Below are 18,697 nucleotides of genomic sequence, written 5' to 3'. Positions count from 1 at the left end.
TTTCAGCAGCCCAGCAAAATATTCTTGCACACATTTTTGTGAGTTAAGAAACAGATCTGCTGCGAAGCACAGCATGTATTTCATGGTAACAGTACGGATTAATGTTTCTGCTTCATGGGAAGTCACTGCTATGTAAAAGGATATGACTGGCTTCAGAGGTCAAGGTAAAATTTACTGTCCTGAAACAGGCTGAAAATGGAAAACAGGTGTAGCAGCCAAAACAGACAGAGCTATCAGAAGGAGCTGAGGAGCAGGATACATCAACATCAGTTTATACAATTTAAATACCACAGGCGATGCTTTTCTTCTCCACTTGGCAACTTCACTTTTTGCTTTCCATTTTCCATGCTTTTCAGCCTTTTGGAAACCTCACTGACAAGGGAGAAGATGTCACATTTCCCCTGGAACAAAATTGGCTTATGACACATTGTATAATTCCAAAAATACATCATGCATTAATTTGACATACTCCTGTCATCAAGACCTTAATTTCTAATATCTTCTTTTCCAGATACTATTGGAAAATTTATCTGCCTCAACTACCTATCTTGTAACACTTTAGGAGGCAAAGTGTCTTCTTGCTCATCTCAAGGTCCTTCACCTGGAAGATTCACAAATCTCTGGGGAAGGTCTGCTTGAATCTCTTTTTGAACATACAATGTTCTCACCCTAGCGAGCGACTGCTGGTGAGCTGCTTTTCTCAGCCAACACTTTGTATTTTAATTGCTATTATTTCCTTCACTAATTTCCCTCCTCTGCTTTTGTTCATTAATTCTCCTCCCCCTATTTTTTGTTCCTATCAACTCTTTCCTTTCACTTTGTTTTGCTCTCCAGACCTATGTGTCCCTCTTTACCACCAGACTCCATGCGTGCTACAGGTTATCTTGAATTCTGCAAAGGAGTACAGTCAGGATTTCTGTGCAATACTCTACAAGCTCAGGAGTGTGTCTGGCAACTGTTCAAACTGTTCCGGTAGAACCCTAAAATTTAAAGTGGGACATTTAAGTGGGGCATTTTCTGTAAAATAGATGTGCTTCTGCTACATAAACTTTATGCCTTCCTACCTTCTCTAGAATTACAGCTGCTTCACTCTTGATTATAAAAAGGCAGGAACAGAGAGAGATAGGATATATACACATGCTGAAATGCTTTATAATGTCTTCTGATGGACAATTAACTGTAGTCTGTGAGTCAGAAAACTGAAGGAGATCTACCTCTCACAATTTTGTGACCTTTCTGGTTAGGAGTTATTCACCAGCTCAGGTAAGTTGCCATTCCATCTTCGCAACAGACCTCACCTGGTTAAATACTACATATCTCTTACTGATAGCAGAATAATTATATGCACACACAAATCAGATTACATAATGCTATGTATTTTTCACAGAATGTCCAAAAGTCCCATTCCCTGGTTTCAGAGTTTGATGGCAAACAACAGGAGTGGGCTCCAGAAACTACTCCAAACTGTAGACTGATGTTGCTGACATCAAACTTGTCTCTCTAAATCAGTTCTAACTTAAAATATAAAAAGGACACTTCACTGAGATAATAAATACTAGTAACTATTTTTTACAACCTTCAATACACACTCATTTGCACTTGTGAAAGACAATTACAAAACCTTACTCTGACTTCATGCATCACCAAACCAAAACAGTAAATGTGATGTACCCGCATACTCCCTTTGCACTGATCTCTGTGACTGCAGAGAGTCTGGGAAAAACACAAACCAATAGTCATAATATAAAGAGTTCCTTTCTGTGTCCTATCCCACTGTTTTTTGTTTAATTGCTTTGTGGTCTCACAATCAAAAATCAAGAGTACCATTTACTGTCACAAACATAAAGGGACATACTGTCCTGGACATAAAGGGAAAGCAAAGTTCTTAATTTTGGACTAAATTCCTTAGATGGGAGCACTGTTCAAGCAAAAGCAGCCTAGCTAGGCTGTGTAAGAGGGTAGGCGGCAGGGGATAACAATCTTAATATTTTTGGATGCAAGTTTAGGCAAGAAAAAGCAAAGACAGATGCTGTTAGCTGCAGAGGACACCTGAGAAGTCGTTCTACAGCACTCCATACATGAGCCAAAGCTGATCTTACTTTTCCTTCCCACATACCTGGGCAAGTAGCCCAGCTAAACACACACAGCACCAGCAAGGAAACTCTACTCTGAATGTGCTCTTTACACCACATACATTAGCCAATATGACCAAAAACACCCATCAAATTCTGCTCAGAAACAACAACAACAAAAAAACAAAAACAAAAACAAAAAACCAAAAAAAACCCCAAAAAAAACAACCAACCAGAGCCAAAGCCCCACTGCCAAACTGGAGAAAATGACCCTGACCTAAAGAGCAGTTCTAGCAGAAGCAGAGGAGGAAAGACTGGAAGATGTCTTCTTCTGTTCAAACATACTCTTAGTCATGTCTTTGTCAGTAACTATTGTTTTTCTGCCAAGTTTGCATAATCCTTTGCACAACAAGGTATGTTTAGCACATGATCTTATAAAAATACATTTTTGAAAAAGAAACTTTCTGCAGCTACGAAATCTAAAAACCTTCGTATTACAGATTTTACTCTGGCCTACTTCATTACACACCTCATGTGCAAACTTATTAGAGGAAAACGTTACCTAATTAAATTTATTATGCTTTGTGGGGCTGTTTTGTTAACTTAGTTAATTAAAACTTCTCAATTTATGTAATTTATCATGGCATGACCATTGTTAATGAAGCTCACAAAAGATACTGTTGGATAAATTCATGCAAAGGAGACGAAGCAGAGCAGAATGAAGGATTATGTTCTCAGACTTGCAAAGCGAAGAAGCCTGAAATAAATGGAAGTTGTGAGTGTTTGGAGCAGCCAGTGCATTTATTGTAATTATTTCAGGCTGCATGCTGATTGGAAAAGATTAACATAAATAGGAGCTGCTACTGCAGATGTTTCTATTCTTGCTAGGAAATCCCTTGAATACAGGAAGCACAGAATAAAAATGTGAAGATGCTGTACTACAGAATTGTAACTTTTTTCCATTATTTTTTGTCTTCTGGACATAACAGAAGAAATATAAATAAAGCTGTTAATCCTTCAGGACTTGAAGGAAAAAACATCACTTTTCTCTGCTAACATGATAAAACATCCAGATGTCACCTGACTACCCAGCAATGAACACTTTGCACATTCCCTCCTCCCTTCCAGAAGTGTCCTTAAACTGCATGGCACCCAAGTCACCTCTGGAGGCTACGTGGCCTGCAGCTACAACCATAGTCAGTGAAATAAAATCCACAGTAATTAACAGCATTTAAGATCCTCGTTCCTCCATTCACAGTAGCAAATTGGATACATAAATAATTCACACGTCATTCTGATATTTCTGAACTTCCTTTCTATATTAACCAATGGCAAAATTTCCATTCAGTCTGGAAGAAAAATACATAGAACTCTTCTTCTTGGAAATTTTCCAAAATTTAAAAGGAGATAAAAATACCGAATGACAGTCCTGGAGGTGTGTATAACACCTGTCATTGTATCTTCTGCTTACCTTCCTCACATCTCATAATTTGTTTATTTGTCTCCTAAGGATCCCAAGATACAGAAAGCAAGAATTAAAGTAAATGACTCAGGGCAGGGATTTTTTGACTACAATTTCAATCTGCTCAGGTCACTGCAACACTTTTAAAAAGGCACATTATACAACTATTCAAGCTCTTTGGTTATTGGTGGACCAGCTGCATGAAGTATCCTCCACACTGGCAAAGATCAGCATGAGTCAAAAATGCTGTGTCAGTACAGTATCTGCCTGAACATTATTTCCTGTGGTTCTGCACTAGAATTGAAACAAAAGGATCATTTGGGCCCATCCACACACCAATGTACATCTCCTTTACACTCTGTTTCACAGTCACAGGGCACTCAGCTACATGACCACAGGCCAGTACCCAGACCTTCCCCTGTGCCTGAAGACGTGTGCTTCCTCCATACTGGATGATGATAGGAACGTGTCAGACTTAAACACAATTTTCTTGGCCCAAAAGAAACATCCTCTGCTGCCTGGAGCTCACTCTTGTGCAAGGTCAGGGTTCACCAAGATACCCCAGGGGTGCTGGCCACCACTGCTGCCAGCCCTGCTAGCAGATAGCCCTGGTTCTTTCCCAGAGGAGATGAGGCTGTTGAGGAGGATGGTTGCATGGTGACCAGTGGCTTGAACGTGCCAGGAACCAGAACCCCACTGAGCATATTTTTCTTGCAGCACAGACACTGCCGTGGCCCCCAGCTATGACAATTTCAGTGACAAACTCCACTGACAGCATGGCACATCTCATACTCCAGATCTGTCCCTCTTTCTCAATGTTATGAAACAGTATCATCGACTGCAGCTCAGGTGCAGCTTTAAAGTAAAATGTACTAGAATGAAAACAACAGCCCTGTCTAACATTTACAGAGTGACTTTCAGCGGAGTGGATCTCATGGGATTTCTTAAGCCTTTCCAAGCCAACCGTATAATGCCACAGGTTTTCACAAGTGTAGCTAAGGGCAGAGTTTGGGTGTCCATACATATGATTTCTTCGATTCACTGCCACTTGGAAGGGATCAAACACTGACAGAACACAAAAGCATTTCTACGTAACCACACTGCAGAGGAATGAAGCATGGCCAGTAGCAGAGGGAATTCACCACAATTCCTGGGCTTTGCAAAAGGGTGGGGGGGGGTGGGGGAAGCTACTTCCTCAACACAGTACGGTGGCAACAGAAATTCTACCCTATTTACAGGGGGAAGCGAGGGATTTATGGGCACAATTTCATATTCTGCAAATCGCTTCCAAAGGAATGCCTTTGAATGACTGAAGTGAGATCCAAATCTCCCCAGACTACCTTCCTAACAGGGCTCAGCAGGAATGAAATGCATTGTATGACTGTCACTTCCATCATTTTGAGCAGAATCTTGTTTTAGTAGTCTGCCAGATGACAGGGGTGGATATGAATTCAACAGATAATACTAAAGTCCCAGAAACAGTTATTTCAAGAATTTTTATATTGCAAGTTAGGAACAATACCTCACTTCCCATGTGGAAATATCTGTGTTCAAATCAGTACAAATAACCTCCATTCTCAAGGTGTTTTCATTATGATTTTGCATAAGTCTGTAACAAATTGAGACAGCATGCACATTATGGACATAAATCTATTATGCCTTACACCCACATAAATCAAAGCAATTCCACTAAGCTCAGACAAATGTTTACCTGAAATCTTTAAATATGAGTGATTAACAAGAAAAAAAAAAAAAGAAATTCATAATACCGATGTTTCCAAACTAAATACCAATCTAACCACAACCTCTGCACAACCCCAACCTCAGGTCTGAACCTAAGCACATTCCCATGGTCCCCTCTTCTCAAAAAATCCAGCTTCTTCCCCAGCAGATCCAGCCACCAGCTCCAGAAAGGGTACAGGAAGGCCAGCTCCAGGCACCTGCACTGAAAGACTTTTGCTGCCCTGTTTCATGCAACCCTTAGCCCACATAAAAGGTTAAGTTGGTGCCTTGAAAGAGTCCTGCATAGATGACACCTTGAAGAGAGGGTAAACAGCTTTTTCTGAGAGCAGCAGTAGTGAAAAGGGAAGGTAGCAGGATAAAAAGAAAGTTCTAGAAGTCTAGGGACTGTAAAGGTTCTCATTAGTATCAAAATACTTACAAGGAAATTTACACAAAATTGACTTTTTTTAAAAACTTATTGCAGGTCTATGTTATAATAAGACATCTTTCCCCTCTTGATTGGGAAACAGTGAGATTTTTTTTACTTGTTTAAGCATTTTGAAGACTCTTCTGTCACTTGAGAACACTTGACCTTCTTATTTAGAAAGACCATTTTCCCCTGAGATAAGAAAAGAACTATTCATCTCCTATTTCAGACCTCCTAAACATCTTCTAGGATTTTTTTTCTTTGTTGTACCAACATCTTTCCTGGACTTTGTTCTTTAAACATCACTTTGGTTCAGAGGAAAACTAGAATAAGGTTTTAAAAGTACTGGGGAAGCAAAACAAAACAAAGGAGAAATGCCTGGCAAGTTAGAAAATATTGCAAACCCATATTGCAAAAGTCACATGGGGACTCCCTCCCACCCAGTGCTGAGAACACTGAAATCTCATCTATCCATTTCACCCCTACACCATGGCACTGAGTAAGGAAAAGGAACTGAGCCCTTTTGCTCAGTAAGGCTTTGGAATAGCCTTCCTGAGCCCTCAATGATGACCTCGAAGGCTTCATGTAAGCAACAGCAACTAAAAACACTGTCTATTTACACTGACAATACTCATGTGAACAGCCAAACTGGCGCTTTGCAGTGCAGTAAGCATAACCTGCCATCATAAAGAAAGTTTCTATAAAGAAACTCCACTTTTGTAGAAGAGCTCAGCACTTGAACAAACTTTTAAAGGATGCCTATCACTGCTGACAGCTGTGAGCCCAGAGACTGAGGTCCTGTCTGAGATACCTCCCTGGATGCATTAGGCGCTCCATGATTTGGCCTCTGCACCAGGGCTCATGTCTCAGCCTTGAAAAATCCTCATAACCTGTGCATGTCCAAAACACCCTTTTTCCCAGAGCCCAGTAAAATGCCTCCATTGGGGCTGCCAAGAAAGAAGCTGTAGGCTTAGCAAGGACATGCTGTAGTATTAGTGGTGTGTTTTATCTTTTGCCTCTCACCAGAAGTACAAACCTTAAAGGAAACATTTCTCCAGGTGCTGATTACTCTGCCTTTCATCTCTTCAGATGAGCCTACTTACAGGGGTATTTTATCTGGTACATTCCTGCCAGCTCTTCATAGACATCACTTCCCTCTCATTCCAGTTTCCCTAAATCCTGACACGCAAACCAAAGCTGAAGAACACCACCCCTGTCACAGCTGATGAATTAGTAATGACAGCGGCTGGTGCTTTTGCTTAGTCTGTTTGGTTTTTTTTCTTTTTTTTTTTTTCTTTTTTTTTAATAGGGGCAAAGAAATCAAGTTCACCCTTCAAATGAACCAAGGGTCAAAACCCTAATGAAAAATTAAAGGCTTTCACCATTATGGGGAGCTACAGCACAGCGCAGTGTTTTCTTTGCTTGTTGCCACAACCATTGAATAGCAATATTCTCCTTATGGCATCTGAGGAATAGAGTGTTTATGTCTAACCTGAAGGAGTACAGGAAATAGGCTTCAGAAAGTTTACACTGACGGGCTATTTCTTTTTTCCCATTCTGGTGTGAAAATGTTGAAAAGTAAATGTTGTGAAAATGTAATTATTTATATTGTATTTGTTTTGTAAGTGAAGATACAGATCACTTGCTTTTAATTTTCTTTTTCCAAGTTCATCCTTTATTTAGTAGGAAATATAAAAATTCATTTGAAAAAGTAATATATGCAAGACTAATAAAGTTCTAGTGTAAAGTATTTTTAGAGACAGCTTAGGTACAACTATTAAGTTGTCAAATAAAACCATGTAGTCTAAGTTATACCGGAAAAGGGTCAAAGTTTATGGCTAAGTTCTCAGATTGAAACTCTTTCCAGGAGCAACACTTTCATACCAAATGCTGCTAGGTAATTCCAAGAACACTCAGGTGTATGAGTAAAAAACAGTGAATCTGAGTAATATCAATGTTAGCAAGAAGCTCACCTCTCACTGATCTCCAATTTTCACTACCACAAACTTTCCACCTCTGCAGTCAGGCAACCTCTGCATCAACTGACCACAACAAGCTCAGTATCTGTAATTAAAAACAAACATGGTTGGTTTTTTTTCCTAGATGGGAATACTGAATTGCACTTTCCCAGTAGCTGATCCTTAAAAATTCAATCTTTCTCTGTCAGCTGTGCTATTTAAAGACACTAAAATGTTACTCTGTCAGTGCCCTTTACCTGCAAGTGGCTGGTCCAAAATGCAGAAAGAATGTCAGAGGTGCTGAGACCAAATGCTTTTAAAGTCACACGAGCTCCTCATACATGTCACATCTACATTTACAAAAATGTAGAAAATTAAATTCTGCTTCAATAATGATATTTATTAAATTCAACAGTCAAACCCCTAGCCTTATAAACTTTTAGAAGAAAGGCAAAAATATACCTTTAAAAAAGTCATTTGAGGAAACTGTGGATGCATAGGAAATGGTGGAGGCTACTTGGGACAGTCAAGTGAATGGAAAAATACATCAGGTCACAGAATCAGCCCCTAGGCCACCAATGCTTTACATTAATGAAGAAGTGCTCTGCAAGCCTGATAATATTTTAGTCTCCCTTTGCAAATGTCCAAGCATTTACTTGGTATTCAAAGCTGCACTCCACAGCTTCAAGAATCAGAATTTAAAACTAGCAGTCTTAGCTCACTGATAAAATATTGCTTCAATGAAGCAAGACACACTAACTCCAGTCAACAAGACTCCTTTTGGGACTCCTTTTGGGACTTGCTCTGCAACTCCACAGCAAGGGGAAAATAAAGAACCTGTACAACCTCACTCACCTTATGTTTTTCTAATGATTTCCCAGTTAATTCACATGTTCATAAGCTTTTAAAATCCATTTACTTATCATCAAAGCATTGCATGCCAAGTCACACATGCCACAGTGAAAAAAAATATTAACATGACAGTGCATGGAGCTGCCATTGCACAGAGATTGTTTCTCTCAGGGAAGTTCTTTGGAAAACAGGATGTGTAGAAGCACATTCGCGGTGATACAGTCACGGAGAGTCCAAATTGGAATGGTACTTTTATAACAAACTAATCCTGAAAATAATGTAGAACATTATTTTCTATTGCATCTGACCTATGGTCAGATTTCACCTCAAGAAAGATCCCCAGCATGACAGCTTTTTACATGGAAAAAATAAATACACATCTATGAGCTGAAATCAGTGACAAAGGTGTAATAGCACATATCCCTTATGGCAAGCTTGTGAGAAAGCGCTGTTCTCAGAAAACAAAGCCTGAATACAAGAGGGTACATCAATTATTGCTGCACAAACCAGACTGAAAGAAACAGCACACAGCTGATATGTCCACAGTTGTTCACACAGCATAACAATGGGAAGGGCTGAGATGACACTAGACAGTACAACAGCACGCATTTCAATTTTTAACAGATTTATGCTTTTTTGCCCACAACCAAGGGAAGATGCAATGCTACTGACACTGCACAGTTGACAGTTGTTTTTCAATGTGTTTAAAAAAATCTACTATAATTAAGAAATTGGTTGGCCTCTGTCCATTTCATTCCACACTGCTGCCTCGCCTCACACTTGTTTAAATACAGAAAAAAATTGTTGAAAATGTGGCAGAGAGTGGAGAAAAAACAACTCGTTAAGCTTGACTTGTTCAAATTAGGTGGTATTTGTACAGATGGAGCACCTGCCATGACTGGCAAGAAGAACAGTCCTGTCGCTGTGCAAGAAGCATTTTTGGATCAAAAGTTATTGAAATACCATTTGTATCCATCAGGATTGTTTCCTGAGCCAAAGATTTAGGTTTTTTGCATGTCTAAATCCTGTCAAGTCCTACTCTAGCAAAATAAGTATTTATAGAATCACAGAATCATTTAGGTTAGAAAAGATCTTTGAGTCCAACTGTTAACTCAGCACTGCCAAATCCACCACTAAACCATGTCCCTAAGTGCCTTATCTATACATCTTCCAAACACCTACAAGAATGGTGACTCAAACACCTGTTCCAATGCTTGATAACCCTTTCTGTCAAGAAATTATTCCTAACACCCACTATGCATCAGAGATGTCAATAAGTATACCGAGTAATTTATGAAAGTGATGAGCAGAATACAGATTAAATGTTTTTGTCAAAGGGCAAAACCTGTGAAAGACTCTGGAAAGAGAAAATGACCAATACATTTTCTGAACAGAAATTATTAACCTTTCAGTGACAACAGTCTTGCTTATAACCAAGAAGGGATCACAAATCCGGTGTATAGGGACATGATACGTCAGCTCTGCAGCCTCAAATCATACAGGAAAAAAAAGGATTACTTGGATTGCATGCTGTCATTAATGTACTGCTTTTCAGTCAAAGCTGAGATGTTATTATTCTATTTGAATTGTGTGCTTTGGTTATATGCAGTGTGTTAGAAGTGACACCTAAAGGTCTGAGAAATACTGTGAGCTGAAGTTTGAGGAGTTATTTCACTCTAAGTTAGATGAGCCTAGAAACCGAAATTCCCCACTTGTATCTCATTTTATAACATGATATAGACCATTCCTTTGAAAAAGATTTTGGTTAAATCTCTCAGCTTTGAAGAAGATGAGATGTCCTTGCAGCAGTACAGTAAAAATTGGTATTCCCACCTGAAAAACAGGACCAGAACACCCAGAGAACAACAAAGCTGAAAATGAGAAGGCAGAAGCAGATCTCCTTTGATACAAACTTTCCCTTTTAGTGCTTGTGCAGACTGGGACTGACACATATTCATAAACCGTAATAGTCTATTACAAACTTTGTTAAAAATAGACTGTTTAAAAGTCACCAATTCGCATCTCAATGACTTGGTGTCAACAAAGCTGAAAACAAGGGCAAAAAGGACGTTTAGAAACACAATCATATTATTTGAAGGTTGCAATGGCAGAATTAGCCTGTTAACTTCATTTTAGGAGAAAAGAACTAAGGGTCACCCGTTTGACATTTATAACAATAATTACACTTAATAAAATGTGAGAATCAAGATAAATTTTAAAGACCATTTGCAGTACATCTAGGGGAAAAAAACCCAACAAAACCAAACCCAGCTCTAGCAAGATTTACTTGAAGAGACCATGTCCTGCATTTATCAATTTCCAGTCTTGCGAACAGTCAGTCTCCTGCTGTTGAGGACCTCCCCTCTTCTACACCTTCTATTGATTCCACAATTTTTGTTCCTTGCAAATGCTATTTTTTTGCATAGATGGCGCTAAGTATAACAGAACATCAACATTTCCAAAAAAGTCTTCCACATGAAAAAAAAAAAAGCATTACAGAAGTATTTTTGTAAGTGTAAGAAAAGGCTTTCTGGGGTTTCTTCTTTTTCTTTTTTTATTTTTTTTTTAAGAAAAGAGTGTATAGAAAACAATATAGAAACACTGCTATGTAAATAATTAAAAATAATTGAAATGGAAGTCTAAAGAGATTGTGCTTATTTTCATTTCCAAACACAGAATAGAAACAGATTAAAAAGTCAAGAATTACAATACCAGTAACATAAATTTATTTTGGTTTTAATGCTTATAAGATGAAGTTTCATCACTAAGATACATAACCACTATTGATTGCTTAATCATATATGACGTAACAAGAAATTTCATACAAAATTTTTGTTGCAGCTCCTCTTTAAAGAGCAAGATGTATTTGTCTCTGGTTTTAAAGGTGAGGGAGTACTAACAGGAACTCAGTGCCATTTACCCAGTGCTTTTTCTTTTCTTTTAATTACAATGCCTTTATAATGGCAAGCACCATGAGTTTATTTTCATGTCCAAAGGCCTCACCCTTTTGTTGCAAATTATTCACAAGCACATAAAAAATGTATACTTTGTAGCACTACAAGAATATTCTGCATGAAGCAAATTCCACCAAAACAATACACATTTGTAATCTACATGAGGGAAACAATGTATCCCACTAACTCCCAATGCAAACATTTGTAATGAAATGCTGAATACCTATGATCTTTACATACAGTTACCTTTAATGAGTACAGTTGCAAAAGTGTGTAACCCAATTTTGGTAAACTGCAAAAAATACTCCACTTAAAACCAACACTATTGTTTGGTGGAGGAAGCAACTTTGATAGAAGTAAATGGTAGCACCTTTACAACTAACAACATTCACAAAGTAAGCCTCTTAAGAGAGCCCGACACCTAAGACATGCCATCTTTAAAAGCACATGCCCTATTAACTGAGGCTGTACATCCAGAGGATGAAGTGGGAACATGAAGTGACCCCTCCAGGAGGACACTGTGTGCCAAATTTCCACAATTTGAGTAAAATACTGGCTGTTATGCAAACACCACAATATAGAGGTAATATTTTCCAACAGAAAATTCCATAGTATTCTAAAGTCTGACCCTTTGGTCCCTTCCTGTCTACCTTCTACTTTCTTTATATATTGTTTCCCTTTCCTAACCTTTAAAAATTCTGTTCATCTCTCCTTTTACTGTCACTTGAGAGACTGATATCTCATTTATTGTTCCTTAAATAATTAAATAGTGTCCATGTGCTTTCCTGCTTTCAGGCCAGAGTAGCATCCCATTTAGGTATTGTCACTCACTTCTATCACTTTTCATTTTTTCTAATTAGTGCATCTTTATAGTACTATTTGGCAAGCAGAGGTTAACTTTTTTCTTCTCTAAAGTTAGCAGCTTTATGAAAGTACCATTAATGAAGTGCCAAATTAATTTAAAACACATACACTAGCTAGTTGAAAAGCAGAGGTAAACCTTAATCAAGTACATCAAGATCTGTAGTGACAATTTTCATCTCTGTTTAAGTAAAAAGTCCAATTATCCAGATCAATGTATCTCTGAAAAGGCTTTTTACCAGTTCCATCTCCTCAAGAGGCATTTCTTATCTCCTTTCTGTCAGTGGAGCTGAGATACAAAAAGCCAAATTAATTCTTCAGCAAGGCTAGATTCTAGTCCTACTGAAATCAACCAACACATCTTTTCTGAAGGCCCATGGCAGGGCCATGACAAATCCATGGCACAGCACAGAGCTGAGCCAGAGGGCTGTGGTACAGCCCAGATCACCTCAACTTGAAGAGTCAAACTACTCAGATCAGCCACTACTTTCTCCCTCGTCATCTACTTCTCCCCTGTTTTGAGGGCATTGAGCCTTCTTAATCTGTTCCCATTTGTCTACCTCTTTTTTTTTCTCATCACTACAAAAGTTCATACCCTCCAGAGAAAGAAACACCATTTAAATTCGGCAGCCGTTGCCTTTTCCTTGCTGATGGAAAGCAGAACTCAGGAGCAGGGATCATCCTTATGAAAAGGACTCCCCCACATCCATTGTGGAAGTCAGAAATATGCCCATTTCTTAAGATTTGCTTGGTGAAGGTATAGAGTGGAGCACTTAAATATCCAGAGAGAGGAATAAAAAGTATTTTGGTAACAGTAAGCATTGCATTTGTGTTTCCAAGTTCAAACTAAGCGTGTAAAGCACAGCCAGCGCTGGATACAGGTGCTGATGGGCATAAGCACTGCAGATCATCAGCGGCAAGTACACACACAGGCACCAGTCACCCACAGACATCTCCATGAAGCAGGATCATGCATCTTTAAGCACTGTGAACTAATGACATCCTCCTCCACAGTGAGTTCCACAGCAATTGTTTATCTGATGCTCTGATGAAGCAGTGAGTAAAACCAATACCTCATCACACTCTTTTTCCCTCTGGGATGCACCCACAAGTCTGCTGTACATCCAGACTAACAAACCACACAGAATGACGGAAGCACAGACACTACTTATGAAAAGAGCTAGACTGAAACTAGTAGCAGAGATTAAATTCACCAAAACATCTCTAAATTTGATGCTACTTCACCAACATCACATTGGATTTAACAGCAAAAGATATACCTCATTCATCCATGTATTCACAGGTTGTATGTAATTCCTTTAAAAATACTTATTGAAGATGCTGGGAAATTCCTAAATCCTTTCTGCTTGTACTTCAATAGACATACTGGCATTTGATTCATACCAGTACTGAAGTGTCCTGTCAAAATTTCACTTTCTGGAGCTTACTTTTAGTAAATAAAATATCAACTTAAAAATGCTTGGCCAAACAAGCCAAGGTAAATGCTACCTATTCTACGAACTCAAACAATTTATTCTTGGCTCAAAATACCATCATTTTGATGGTATTGAAATAAGGTTCTGTCTAACTTTATTTTAAGTTTCTAAATTGCTTTACAAGAGTTTTGTCTAAGCTTATGAACAAAGCTTACTGAATGAGGCAAAATTAGGGACATTATTTTGCTAGCCACAGAACACTAATTTAATTTGCATCCTCTAATGAGTCCTGGTTCTAAGACCAGGCATGCAGATGACAACAAGGACAGTAGTTACATGCAAATCCTGTAAGTCATTACAAATGCAGTATTCCACTCTGAGAGGAAGTACCTTCCTTAGCTCATCTTCTGATTAACTGAAGTGGTAGCAAGAAATATTTCTCCATATTCCTTCTTGTTTAAATCATCCACTTCATTAAAAAGTTTAAAATCTTCCTGTCAGTGAGCCATGTATCCCTTGTGCTATTCACATAAATATTCCTAGTGAAGTGACAGGAAATATCCTTAAAAACAAGACTTTGGAGCACCTTATTATTTAACTGAATATCTAAAGGTGCTTTTGAAATGAAGCAATACATTTTCACTGGCTTTAGACACTTGAATTAGCACTTCTGAATAAAGCTGAATTTTAAAAATTCCAGTTCTCCTGCTGTGAGAGTACATATAATGCACTTGCTCTGTTACTCTAGTTACTCTAATGCTGTTTCAGTGTGAGCAGCAAGAATTTCCCACCTCCCAAAAGACTTGAAATACAGATCCATAAAGCACATGGAAAAGACAAATCACACCTGTACCCTTACGTCTTCCATTTATATACAGCAAAGCTCTCATGGACTTTATTAGCTCAGGACTGGATCCAGAGCATAGTCTTATATGCCTATTAAATTATACTTCTCTTTCAATTAATCTCACATTTGAGGGAAAACACATTGATTCTTAATAGCTGCAGGTACAATCCTCATTTACTCAGGCCCTGATCTCCAAGACATTCAACAGCTTCAACCCACCCTAAGGCAACTGGAAACTACAGTCACGCAGGAACTCGTTTTGGTTGGACTGAAGTCAGCGCAAATTTTACAGCAAAACTCAGGGGAAGGCAAGATCAGTGTTCAGTGACCCAGCCAGCAATAGCTGAATAAATGAAAGAGATCTGGACTTAACAACACATTCTTCTCTTGCCAAAGTCCAAATCATCTCCTTAGTGCCAATGGGCACAACCCTACATGGTGCTGCACGCTAGAACTCTCTTACCATGGGCCTGATCCTGCTATGTTGAGCCATCAGAATATTACCTGTAGAAGTAATCCCACAGAAATCCAGGCAATTTGCACAAGGGCTGCCGCAATCACAGCTATAATTAATTCTGAGCAATTTTACTATTTAGAAACTAAACCAGAAAATTAGACTCTGAACATAGCAAAGGTTTTGCAAATTTAGTTCATTCTACAGCTCGTTTCCTTTCCCTTTAAACCAAACTAGAAGCTTACACTTTTATATTAAATTACTAAGAATAATATCAATAAGTAAGCCATACAAACACTGTTGTGCTCTGTATCAAAGCCTTCATGCTACTGCTTTCAGTAGGGTGTGATACACACCTTCCAATTTAAACCTACAAATTATCAGGCTACTATAAGAAGAAATTTTTGATAGGTCTTTTCAACATTCAGAAAAGGCTAACCCAGTCGAAGTTTCCAGCTTCAAGAAGGGTTGTTTTCTTTTCCTTAACAAATCTGTAACATTTTCTCGTGGCTATTATATTTTAATTAATTCAAATAATCTCAAAAGTTTTCGCTTATTCTGTCATTTTCATATCCATGTAAATAACTTTAGGATTACCTCTTTGAGGAGAGCAGTAAATGCTCTTTTCCTGGTTCTCATTCTGACTCTTTAGGTGGTTAGTCTATTTATGCTTTTCAAGTTGTTCAGCTGTTTTCATTCTGTAATTACACCATTTCTGCTGTCTAGGGACAATCACAAAGATAGGACGATAACCTGCAGCCTGAATCACTTTCACATTTTCTAACCGATACTCTAAAATCTCATCATTTTTGAAGGCAGAAGCAAAGACGGAAAGAAGAATTCTCGCTGGCACATCTGAGCCATTTTCCAAATTTTTGGCGAGGGAAATTCTGGACGTGTAGCTTGCCAGAAAGGCGAGAGAAGAGCCCACAGAAGGTTCTCACAGACACACAGTACCCAGTACACGCTTGCTGCAAGAGATCGCGACATTTCTCCGCGGGCTCAGAGGTCGCGACCGTGCCCCGCTCGGAGCGCCGGGTCGCATGGAGCTCCCCTTGGCCACGGGACCCCTGAACCCCCGTTCCCGTCCCGGGCCGGGGGCACCCCCCACCCCGCCACGGCCCGCTGGGGCAGCTCCGGCGCCACCCGCTACGGGTCCGCCCGGTAGCTCGCCGGGCAGCGGGGGCGTCGCAGCTCACCTGGGCGCAGCGGGCACCGCCGCGGTCCTGAGCCTGGCTGCCGCCCGCCGCTGCCATTTGTTGCTCGCGTTCGGAGGGAGATGCCCTCTTCCCCCCTCCCCCCGCATCGCGGCCACCGCCGCCCGAACCGTAGCAATTGGTCCTGATAGGTCTCAAAGTGGAAAAATCCTACGGCAACACACACGGCGTCTTCCCTCCCGTCCCCGCCGCCCCCTTTCCCCGGCAGCCCTGCTCGGCGCCCCGGCCGCCACCCGCACGCTGAGCAGCGCGACCGACCTCCGGCAGCCCGCCCGCACACGGCCGGGCAGGGACAGCGGCCGGCCGCCCCGGGAACACGCACGGATGGGAGGGGCGCTGTATTTTCCACCCCTTTTCTGATGTTGCACCGGTACAGGATCGGGGGCCGCGGCTCTCAAATCCCTCTTTTGCTCCCAAACGAGAGGGTGTCAATCCCTTCCCCAGAGCCTCCGCCTCTGAATTCCTTCCCCGTCTCCCGCTGCCTCGGCGGAATCCCGACCCCGTCACCCCCCGGGACTCACGGACACCGGAGGTTCGCCAGCACGGGCTGGGGGAGGGGGCCCCGCCGGTGGCCCTCGCTGATCGTTGCCGGGCAAGGTGGCACGGTAGCCCCACGGAGGCAGCAGCGATGATCGCCTTCCCCCCGCTCTCTCCCTGTCGAGTTTCCTCCCGGAGCTGCCGCCCCCCACCCAGTGCATCCGCGGGGCGCCGCAACTCACATCGCGGCGCCTTCCCGCAAAACTTCTCGGCGTGTGGCCCCGGCTGTGTGGCTCCGCTCCGCTGGGCGCAACAGGCAGCGCTGCTCACCTGGCGCGGGGCCGCCGCGCCATGGGAGCGCCGGGCGGAGCCTGCGGGCGGCGCGGCGGGGCCGGGCGCAGCCAACGCCCGCCCGCCCGCCCTGCTGCCTCGCCGGGCGCCCCGCTCCGCGCCGCGCCGCTCCGCCTGCCGCGCCGCCGCTCCCCGGCCCTGCGCTGCGGCTGCGGGCACGGAGGGAGGAGAGAGCGGGGCGGGGAGGGAGAGAAGGAGGAGACCTCCCTCTCGCTCCCACCACACAGCGGGGAGGTGCTGCCCGTCTGCCTCCCGGGGCTCACTGTGGCTCTCACCCTCCAGCTTTAGGGGTAGGGCCGGGGCCGCCCGCGCCGGGCCGATGGAGAGAATAGCCCGGTCTGTCGGGAGCACCGTGGGGTGCCTTCAGAGGGTGCTTCTGCTCCCCCCAGTGCCCACCAGGTTCCCCAGAAAAATAGGAATAAGGTTAATTGTTTTGCTCATCTGAGTGAACAGCTGTCATTGCCAAATACTTGCTACGATAGGTAAACTTATGCTATGCTCAGCCTCACCAACCTTTTGTGATGATCCAGTTATTCACATCCTGCTTCGGGCTTAACCACGGTTCTTGCGAGGCTGACATTATTCTCCAAGAGGTACTTCTGTGAAATGTGCTGTGTTGCAGCAGTTGTATGGCCTGTCGTAACCCAGACTTTAAGAAACATCGCCAATCGGTTGCCTCTCTCACTCAAACATACTTTCTCTGTTGTACACTTTTCTACTCTGGCTCTGCAAAGTAAGCATTCTATTCATTTCGTGTAGCAAAGAATTTTGTTGCCTGTCTCCAGTTGAGAGCACCTGGGTAGATGGGTTTTAGAAAGATCCATCTTAGCTGGTTTGCTTTAAGGTGAAGGCTGCCTAGGATGCTGCATGGAACAGAAAATGAATTGGCATTGATCTCCTCTGGGCTGGTTTTTTTTTTTTTTGCCTCTAACTATACAAAACTGTTTTATCTCCATATCAGCCATTGTCAAAAAGAAACTTCTAGGTCTGAAGGACCAGTGCTGTGGCCACAGAGAGGAGGTCTTTTGAGGGAAGGGGGAACAAAGGAAAGGCATGCAACTAATACATTGCCAAATGTCAATTTTCATCATGAAACCTCAGTCCTGTGAAGTTTTTATCCAAGTAAATATTTACCTCTCTGAGTAATCTATCTGAATCATATTAGCAAGACAGTGCCTTTGTACTGTAGCAAAGCCTGCTGTTTTTTCTCCTAGGAATATTTGCAAATTGGCTCATGAACACTTATATGTATGCCTATCATTTTAAATTCTTATTAGTATAAGAGAAAATTTTAAAAATACAAAAAACAACTTAATAAAAATCAGTTTTATTACTTCCTTGCACAATTCTTGCACTGACTGACTCAACCCAGCTTTGAAGACACGATCAGTTAAAAAATAAAAACCCAGTACACGAGCATGCATTTCTTTTTGCAGTGTGTTTGACTGTGTCACGAAGCTGATGAAACTGACTGAAGAAGCCATGACTGTATTACCAGCCCTGTATTATTGGCAATGGGAAACAATTTTCAGGCTTTGTGAATTTTATACCTATAGCTGAAACCAATTCAGATTCATTTTAAAGAAGTAGAAAAATATTAGTCATTG

At 41.3% G+C, this 18,697-nt stretch overlaps 1 protein-coding gene across 15 annotated transcripts in view; it reads right to left on the bottom strand.

The window, feature by feature from the left end:
* The window catches only part of LRRC3B (leucine rich repeat containing 3B), a 145,509-nt gene that overhangs the window by 36,473 nt on the left and 90,339 nt on the right, over window positions 1-18,697 (bottom strand). For 2 of the 15 annotated variants that reach the window (XM_085573208.1, XM_085573209.1), the window contains exons 1-2: window positions 16,982-17,156; window positions 7,657-7,747 (exon numbers count right to left, since the gene is read on the bottom strand). The exons of 1 other annotated variant lie outside the window; for it this stretch is intronic. The gene's annotated coding sequence lies outside the window, so the exon portion shown is untranslated. 12 more of the 15 variants (XM_085573215.1, XM_031503879.3, XM_085573212.1 and 9 more) reach the window with 10 other exon arrangements.

Source organism: Lonchura striata, chromosome 2 (genome assembly GCF_050655825.1).
Source record: "Lonchura striata isolate lonStrDom1 chromosome 2, ASM5065582v1, whole genome shotgun sequence".
NCBI classification, from domain to species: domain Eukaryota; kingdom Metazoa; phylum Chordata; class Aves; order Passeriformes; family Estrildidae; genus Lonchura; species Lonchura striata.
This window is presented reverse-complemented; position numbering and strand designations above follow the sequence as displayed.